The sequence below is a fragment of the Salvelinus alpinus genome, chromosome 11, assembly GCF_045679555.1.
Source record: "Salvelinus alpinus chromosome 11, SLU_Salpinus.1, whole genome shotgun sequence".
NCBI classification, from domain to species: domain Eukaryota; kingdom Metazoa; phylum Chordata; class Actinopteri; order Salmoniformes; family Salmonidae; genus Salvelinus; species Salvelinus alpinus.
The window spans coordinates 12523416-12533417 of NC_092096.1; positions in this window are offsets into that span (position 1 = coordinate 12523416).

Here is a 10002-nt window from a genome sequence, read left to right on the forward strand (position 1 = left end):
GTTGTCCAGGGGTGGGGGGTTGTGTTGTCCAGGGGTGTGGGGGGGGGTGTTATCCAGGGGTGTGGGGGTTGTGTTGTCCAGGGGTGTGGGGGTTGTGTTGTCCAGGGGTGTGGGGGGGTGTGTTGTCCAGGGGTGTGGGGGTTGTGTTGTCCAGGGGTGTGGGGGTTGTGTTGTCCAGGGGTGTGGGGGTTGTGTTGTCCAGGGGTGTGGGGGTTGTGTTGTCCAGGGGTGTGGGGGTTGTGTTGTCCAGGGGTGTGGGGGTTGTGTTGTCCAGGGGTGTGGGGGTTGTGTTGTCCAGGGGTGTGGGGGTTGTGTTGTCCAGGGGTGTGGGGGTTGTGTTGTCCAGGGGTGTGGGGGTTGTGTTGTTCAGGGGTGTGGGGGTTGTGTTGTCCAGGGGTGTGGGGGTTGTGTTGTCCAGGGGTATGGGGGTTGTGTTGTCCAGGGGTATGGGGTTGTGTTGTCCAGGGGTATGGGGGTTGTGTTGTTCAGGGGTATGGGGGTTGTGTTGTTCAGGGGTATGGGGGTTGTGTTGTCCAGGGGTGTGGGGGTTGTGTTGTCTTGGCTCAGACTCCCTTTGAGGTTGTTGGTGGTTGGTTGGTCTTAGCAGGCAGGCATCCCTGTTAGAAGGCAGGTGTCCCTGTTAGCAGGCAGGCATCCTTGTTAGAAGGAAGGTGTCCCTGTTAGAAGGAAGGTGTCCCTGTTAGAAGGAAGGTGTCCCTGTTAGAAGGAAGGTGTCCCTGTTAGAAGGAAGGTGTCCCTGTTAGCAGGAAGGTGTCCCTGTTAGCAGGAAGGTGTCCCTGTTAGCAGGCAGGCGTCCCTATTAGAAGGAAGGTGTCCCTGTTAGCAGGCAGGCATCCCTGTTAGAAGGAAGGTGTCCCTGTTAGAAGGAAGGTGTCCCTGTTAGAAGGAAGGTGTCCCTGTTAGCAGGCAGGTGTCCCTGTTAGCAGGCAGGTGTCCCTGTTAGAAGGAAGATGTCCCTGTTAGCAGGAAGGTGTCCCTGTTAGAAGGAAGGTGTCCCTGTTAGCAGGAAGGTGTCCCTGTTAGCAGGAAGGTGTCCCTGTTAGCAGGAAGGCGTCCCTGTTAGCAGGCAGGCGTCCCTATTAGAAGGAAGGTGTCCCTGTTAGCAGGCAGGCGTCCCTATTAGAAGGAAGGCGTCCCTGTTAGAAGGAAGGTGTCCCTGTTAGCAGGCAGGTGTCCCTGTTAGCAGGAAGGTGTCCCTGTTAGCAGGAAGGTGTCCCTGTTAGAAGGAAGGTGTCCCTGTTAGCAGGAAGGTGTCCCTGTTAGAAGGAAGGTGTCCCTGTTAGAAGGAAGGTGTCCCTATTAGAAGGAAGGTGTCCCTGTTAGCAGGCAGGTGTCCCTATTAGAAGGAAGGTGTCCCTGTTAGCAGGCAGGTGTCCCTGTTAGAAGGAAGGTGTCCCTATTAGCAGGCAGGTGTCCCTGTTAGCAGAGGTTAGGAGGACAGAGGTTGTGGAGCCAGAGAGGGATAGATGTACGGTGTTCTTTATAACAAAGATACACTATCTACATACATCTCAGGATGTTGTGTATCTCTGGAAATAATGGCCGTTGGCTCAACTTTCTCAACTATATTAACACAGCTACAAGGATGCCCTTTCAAATCAAATGTTATTGGTCACATACACATATTTAGCAGATGTTATTGCGGGTGTAACGAAATGCTTGTGTTCCTAGTTCCAACAGTGCAGTAGTATCTAACAATTCACAACAATACACACAAATCTAAAAGTAAAATAATTGAATAAAGAAATATATTTGGTTTAGTTACAAGAATCATGAAACCACTAACACAATAAATTCATTTGAATTGGTGAAAATCAGTTTTATAATTTTTGGGGGTGAAAATATATATTTTTGATTTAACTTGCTTACCAATTTTTACCATGTGGTTTCTTCCTTCCCAGACTCCATGAAATGATGACCTCTTCTTAAATATTTGGTCAAATTATACATTTTGTGCATGGTTTCCTAGAAACAAGGGTCGCTCAACTCACCCCTCTCTCCCCTACAGCTTGGCTTGGCTCTGATTAGTTTAAGGCCCGGATAAACCAGTAGGATTGTTGTGCGTCTGAGGTCCGAAAGTACTTAGCACCTCTGAACAGAGTGACAGATGTAATTGTCAAACCAAGTGCAACCCAATTCTATATGTAGAAACGGGCGAAAATGACTGCCGTTAGTCACCGACCGACGGGTGGTCCGGTCCCTATAACACACCACGCCGACAGGAAGTGAGAGAACATTTGACAAACAACCCCCTACTGTACAGACCAACAATCAGTCTGATGTGTTCTCCTTTGTAGTGTGAAAAGCCCTTCAGTTCTGTCAATAAATCACGCTCTAGAAGAGTAAACACCTAACAATTTATACTGAACAAAAATGTAAATGCAACATGCAATAATTTCAAGTTTTCAAGAGTTACAGTTCATATAAGGAAATCAGTCAATTGAAATAAATTCATTAGGCCCTAATCTATGGATTTCACATGCCTGGGCAGGGGCGTAGCCGTTGATGGTCCTGGGAGGGCATAGGCCCACCCACTGGGGGAACCAGGCCCAGCCAATCGGAATTCATTTTTTCCAAACAAAAGGGCTTTATTACAGACAGAAATAATCCTCAGTATAATCAGCTGTCCGGGTGGCTGGTCTCGGACGATCCCACAGGTGAAGAAGCCGGATGTGGAGGTCCTGGGCTAGCGTGGTTACACGTGATCTGCGGTGGTGAGGCCGGTTAGACGTACTGTCAAATGTTCTAAAACAACGTTGGTGATGGTTTATGGTAGATAAATTAACATTACATTCTCTGACAACATCTCTGGTGGACATTCCTGCAGTCAGTATGCCAATTGCACATCCCTTCAAAACTCGAGACATCTGTGGCATTGTGTTGTGTGACAAAACTGCACATTTTAGAATGGTCTTTTATTGTCCCCAGTACAAGTGGCACCTGTGAAATGATCATGCTGTTTAATCAGTTTCTTGATATACCACACCTGTCAGGTGGATGGATTATCTTGGAGAAATGCTCACTAACAGGGACATAAAGCCATTTTTATTTGTGCGTATTGAACTTTTCTGGGATCTTTTATTTCAGCTCATAAAAGATGGAACCAAAACTTTATATGTTGTGTTTATATTTTTGTTCAGTTTACAAGAAATTATATCTATAAGGGTAAACAATTGGCAACCAGATTAGTGAGACAGTATGAAAACATTAGATGGGTGATGTGTTTTGGAAATGTTGTGGTTCTCATATAGAAGTTTAAAAAAATCATCCATTCACAGATCCTCATCCTCATCCTCAACCTCAACCTCAACCTCAACGTCATCCTCAACGTCATCCTCAACGTCATCCTCAACGTCATCCTCAACGTCATCCTCAACCTCAACCTCAACCTCAACCTCAACCTCAACCTCATCCACATCCTCATCCTCCATTGTACAACAATCCAACTACGCCGTGATGTCACTATTAAAGTGAAAATGTGACTGAAAATGTCCAAAAAGGTTTGGCTCTTACAACAATAACTTTGGTTGAAGGTCGACAGCACAGCCTGAAGACACACCGACACAGTTGTTCAGATCCAATCCAATTCAGTCCTTTATATGGCACTTTCATTTGATCCATCAAACAAGCTAAACAGCTTATATTTCTGGGGCCATCTGGCAAGAAAAACAAGATATATGCCCTCCTCTCCCCTTTCCCTGTAAAACCTGAAATAGCCACAGACCAAAGCCCAGAAAGACCAATGAACCTCATCTCAAACCATCTGCAGGGATAGAATGAAAGGCAGACCATGGTACCTCATCTCAAACCATCTGCAGGGATAGAATGAAAGGCAGACCATGGTACCTCATCTCAAACCATCTGCAGGGATAGAATGAAAGGCAGACCGAGGAACCTCATTTCAAACAATCTGCAGAATGGGGAGACCATTTCAGTAGTTCCATATATGAATCAAATCAAAAAAATCTAATCAAATGTTATTTGTCACATGCGCCAAATACAACAGATGTAGTAAGACCTTACAGTGAAATGCTGAATACAACAGGTGTAGTAAGACCTTACAGTGAAATGCTGAATACAACAGGTGTAGTAAGACCTTACAGTGAAATGCTGAATACAACAGGTGTAGTAAGACCTTACAGTGAAATGCTGAATACAACAGGTGTAGTAGACCTGACAGTGAAATGCTGAATACAACAGATGTAGTAAGACCTTACAGTGAAATGCTGAATACAACAGGTGTAGTAAGACCTTACAGTGAAATGCTGAATACAACAGATGTAGTAAGACCTTACAGTGAAATGCTGAATACAACAGATGTAGACCTTACAGTGAAATGCTGAATACAACAGATGTAGTAAGACCTTACAGTGAAATGCTGAATACAACAGGTGTAGTAAGACCTTACAGTGAAATGCTGAATACAACAGGTGTAGACCTTACAGTGAAATGCTTACTTACAAGCCCTTAACCAACAATGCCGTTTTAAGAAAAATAAGTGTTAAGAAAGTATTTACTAAAATAAACTTGTAAAAAATTAATTAAGAAACAATTAAGAAAATAGAAAAATAAATAATTAAAGAGCAAAAATAAAATAACAGTAACGTGGCTATATACAGGGGGTACCGGTACAGAGTCAATGTGGAGGCTATATACAGGGGGTACCGGTACAGAGTCAATGTGGAGGCTATATACAGGGGGTACCGGTACAGAGTCAATGTGGAGGCTATATACAGGGGGTACCGGTACAGAGTCAATGTGGAGGCTATATACAGGGGGTACCGGTACAGAGTCAATGTGGAGGCTATATACAGGGGGTACCGGTACAGAGTCAATGTGGAGGCTATATACAGGGGGTACCGGTACAGAGTCAATGTGGAGGCTATATACAGGGGGTACCGGTACAGAGTCAATGTGGAGGCTATATACAGGGGGTACCGGTACAGAGTCAATGTGGAGGCTATATACAGGGGGTACCGGTACAGAGTCAATGTGGTGGCTATATACAGGGGGTACCGGTACAGAGTCAATGTGGAGGCTATATACAGGGGGTACCGGTACAGAGTCAATGTGGAGGCTATATACAGGGGGTACCGGTACAGAGTCAATGTGGTGGCTATATACAGGGGGTACCGGTACAGAGTCAATGTGGAGGCTATATACAGGGGGTACCGGTACAGAGTCAATGTGGAGGCTATATACAGGGGGTACCGGCACAGAGTCAATGTGCGGGGGCACCGGTTAGTCAAGGTAATTGAGGTAATATATACATGTAGGTAGAGTTATTAAAGTGACTATGCATAGATAATAAACAGAGGGAAGCAGCAGCGTATAAATGGGGGACACACATACAATGCAAGTAGTCTGGGTGGCCATGTGATTAGATGTTCAGGAGTCTCATGGCTTGGGGGCAGAAGCTGGTAAGAAGTATTTTGGACCTAGTACCGGGGCTCCAGTACCGCTTGCCGTGCGGTAGCAGAGAGAACAGTCTATGACTAGGGTGGCTGGAGTCTATGGCAATTTTTAGGGCCTTCCTCTGACACCGCCTGGTATAGAGGTCCTGGATGGCAGGAAGCTTGGCCCCAGTGATGTACTGGGCCGTACGCACTACCCTCTTGTAAGAATAATCGAAGATAAATACACAACGCAGAGGACTAGAGGTCAAGAGGTCATTAACGATCAATGGAAATAGTTGTTTTTCAGTTCAACATCTGTTTAGAATCTGTTCAGGAATGTCAGTCCAGGACTCACAGCTACGTGTGGCAAGTTCTCATTGGTCCGAATTGTCTATACATTGGGCCTGAAACAGGATACTTGGTATTTGGCCATTGGCCCAATTTTACTGCAAAGAATTCTAATTCGTCAACCACACAGACTATAAATTATAAATTACATCCTGTGCCTTTGTTCTGTGGAGGAGAATCATTGAGGACAGGGAAGAATGACCATCTAATTCCCAGCATAACAACTAGGATTTGTTCTCTTTGAATAAACCTATTTTTCTCCCCCTGATTTGCTTTAGGGTCTGTGTTATTGAAGAATAACATCAACTGCTAACACAGTGAAGTGCCTTGCAGTCGGAAGCCGAGTAGTTGCCATACAAGGCGGTGATGCAACCAGTCAGGATGCCCTCGATGGTGCAGCTGTTTAACTTTTTGAGGATCTGGTGACCCATGCCAAATCTTTGTAGTCTCCTGAAGGGGAATAAGCATAGTCATGCCGTCTTCACGACTGTCTTTGTGTTTTTGGACCATGATAGTTCGTTGGTGATGTGGATACCAAGGAACTTGAAGCTCTCAACCTGCTCCACTACAGCCCTGTCGATGAGAATGGGGGTGTGATCGGTCCTCCTTTTCCTGTAGTCCACAATCATCTCCTTTGTCTTGATCACATTGAGGGAGAGGTTGTTATCATGGCACCACACTGCCAGGTGTGTGTCTGTGTATGTGGACATGTTTCCCTACATTATCAGGACCACAATGTCCTGACAAGTGACCACAATGTCCTGACAGGTGACCAGAATGTCCTGACAAGGAAGGAAAACAAGACATTTCAGGAAAGTCATGACTTGTTTCATGTCTTGAATTTGTTAAAATGCTATTTTTGTCTTAAAGGTTAGATTTAGGGTTTGGGGATTAAGGTTAGAGTTAAGGTTAAGGTTAGGGTTATGAGTTAGGTTAAGAGTTAGGGGTTTGGGGTTAAGGTTAGTTTAAGGGTTAAGTTTAGGGTTATGGAAAATAGGATTTTGAATGGGAATGCATTTTTCCACATAGATAGGCCTAATCCATAAACAGGTTGATGAAGCCAACACACAGAGCTGTCGTGCCAAAGCTGTTAGCTGTGTTAGTTAATTCAACCAATCTAAATGGGAGGGCTCTTTCGACAGACAGACAGGCAGACTGGCAGGCAGACAGACAGCTATGGTACTAAGCCAGAAGGCTGTGAAGGGAATCAGGGAATCCTAGTGAGTGTTGTAGCTCGGGGGATAGGAGGACGTATAAGAGATGGACGGAGGAATAGAGTGAGGGAATGTCCTTCACACCTTTCATCCCTCTCCTCTTAGCATCATGGCTCCCCTGTGAGTGTTGTTGTGTGGTGGGTAAACAGAGAGGAGAGGAGACTCTGGCTCCCAATCTGACAGGAATAGAGAGGGAGCAAGAGAGAGAGCTAGAGAGAGGGGGGGAGTGAGAGACAGAGAGAGTGAGAGTCAGAGAGTCAGAGAGTGAGAGAGTGAGAGAGTGAGAGAGCGAGAGAGTGGAGTTAACAGCATGGAGCTAGCCAGTGGAGCTAAGAGCATGGAGCATGGAGCTAGCTAGTGGAGCTAACAGCATGGAGCTAGCCAGTGGAGTTAACAGCATGGAGTTAGCCAGTGGCGCTAACAGCATGGAGCTAGCCAGTGGCGTTAACAGCATGGAGCTAGCCAGTGGCGCTAACAGCATGGAGCTAGCCAGTGGCATTAACAGCATGGAGTTAGCCAGTGGAGCTAACAGCATGGAGCTAGCCAGTGGAGCTAACAGCATGGAGCTAGCCAGTGGAGCTAACAGCATGGAGCTAGCCAGTGGAGTTAACGGCATGGCGTTAGCCAGTGGATCTAACGGCATGGAGTTAGCAAGTGGAGCTAACGGCATGGAGTTAGCCAGTGGAGCTAACAGCAGGGAGTTAGCCAGTGGAGCTAACAGCATGGAGCTAGCCAGTGGAGTTAACAGCATGGAGCTAGCCAGTGGAGCTAATAGCATGGAGCTAGCCAGTGGAGTTAACAGCATGGAGCTAGCCAGTGGAGCTAATAGCATGGAGCTAGCCAGTGGAGTTAACAGCATGGAGCTAGCCAGTGGCATTAACAGCATGGAGTTAGCCAGTGGAGCTAACAGCATGGAGCTAGCCAGTGGAGCTAACAGCATGGAGCTAGCCAGTGGAGTTAACGGCATGGCGTTAGCCAGTGGATCTAACGGCATGGAGTTAGCAAGTGGAGCTAACGGCATGGAGTTAGCCAGTGGAGCTAACAGCAGGGAGTTAGCCAGTGGAGCTAACAGCATGGAGCTAGCCAGTGGAGTTAACAGCATGGAGCTAGCCAGTGGAGCTAATAGCATGGAGCTAGCCAGTGGAGTTAACAGCATGGAGCTAGCCAGTGGAGCTAATAGCATGGAGCTAGCCAGTGGAGTTAACAGCATGGAGCTAGCCAGTGGAGCTAACAGCATGGAGTTAGCCAGTGGAGCTAACAGCAGGGAGTTAGCCAGTGGAGCTAACAGCATGGAGCTAGCCAGTGGAGTTAACAGCATGGAGCTAGCCAGTGGAGCTAACAGCATGGAGCTAGCCAGTGGAGCTAACAGCAGGGAGTTAGCCAGTGGAGCTAACAGCATGGAGCTAGCCAGTGGAGTTAACAGCATGGAGCTAGCCAGTGGAGTTAACGGCATGGAACATGGAGCTAGCCAACAATTAGTGGTCTCCCTCCCTTCACTGGCTCCTTATGTCACATTTTAAACCGGGTAGTTTGGGTCTGGATGCTGATTGGCTGAAACAGCATTTCAGCCATGTGTATATCAGACAATATACCACGGTATGACGCAAAAATACTTATTTACTGTTGTATTAATGTTGATAAAAAGTTTGCAATAGCAATAAGACACCACTGGGGTTTATGGTATATGGCCAATATACCACCCCCCTTAAACCTTATTACTTAATTAACCAGCAGATCACCTCAGGGGGCCTCAGAGGTCCAGTCCAGCTGACTTGCATTAACCTCAGAAGAAGGATGACATGTCCTTAATAAATACAGGTGGGATTTCCATGTCCTTACAATACAGGTATCCTGATAATGCAGTATACTGTAGATACTTGTTATTATAATGATGTATACTGTTGATACTTGTTATTATAATGATGTATACTGTTGATATTTGTCCTGATAATGCAGTATACTGTAGATATTTGTCCTGATAATGCAATATACTGTTGATATTTGTCCTGATAATGCAGTATACTGTTGATATTTGTCCTGATAATGCAATATACTGTTGATATTTGTTATTATAATGATGTATACTGTAGATATTTGTCCTGATAATGCAGTATACTGTAGATACTTGTTATTACAGTATAATGATGTATACTGTAGATATGTGTCCTGATAATGCGGTATACTGTAGATACTTGTCCTGATAATGTAGTTGGGATGCAGTCAGTCCTCCCAGTACCCATAATGCATTGAGGAAAAGGAGGTTGGGGTTCTTTAAGGGCTGTTCTGTATCCCAGCAGTCTAGTATACATGACTGTCTCTGTGTCCCCACCCCTTCCAGTCCACTAGTCTACATGACTGTCTCTGTGTCCCCACCCCTTCCAGTCCACTAGTCTACATGACTGTCTCTGTGTCCCCAACCCTTCCAGTCCAGTAGTCTACATGACTGTCTCTGTGTCCCCACCCCTTCCAGTCCAGTAGTCTACATGACTGTCTCTGTGTCCCCACCCCTTCCAGTCCAGTAGTCTACATGACTGTCTTTCTGTCCCCACCCCTTCCAGTCCAGTAGTCTACATGACTACTGGGGGAAGAAGGAGCGAGAGATGAAGGGAAGGGAGAGATGAAGAGGAGGAGGGGGAGAAGAGGGAGAGAAGAGGAGGAGGTAGAGAGGAAGAGGAGGAGAAGAGGAGGAGGGAGACAGGAAGAGGAGGAAGAGGAGGAGGGAGAGAGGAAGTGGAGGAGGGTGAAAGGAAGAGGAGGAGGGCGAAAGGAAGAGGAGGAGAATGAGAGGAAGAGGTGGCGGGAGAGAGGAAGAGGAGGAGGGAAAGGAAGGGAGAGAGGAGGAGGAGGGAGGGAGGAAGAGGAAGGGAGAGAGGAAGAGGAGGAAGGAAAGAGGACGAGGTGGAGGGAGAGAGGAAGAGGAGGAGGGAGAGAGGAAGATGAAGAGGAGGAGGGAGAGAGGAAGAGGAGGGAGAGAGGAGGAAGGAAATAGGATGAGGTGGAGGAAGAGAGGAAGAGCGAGGGAG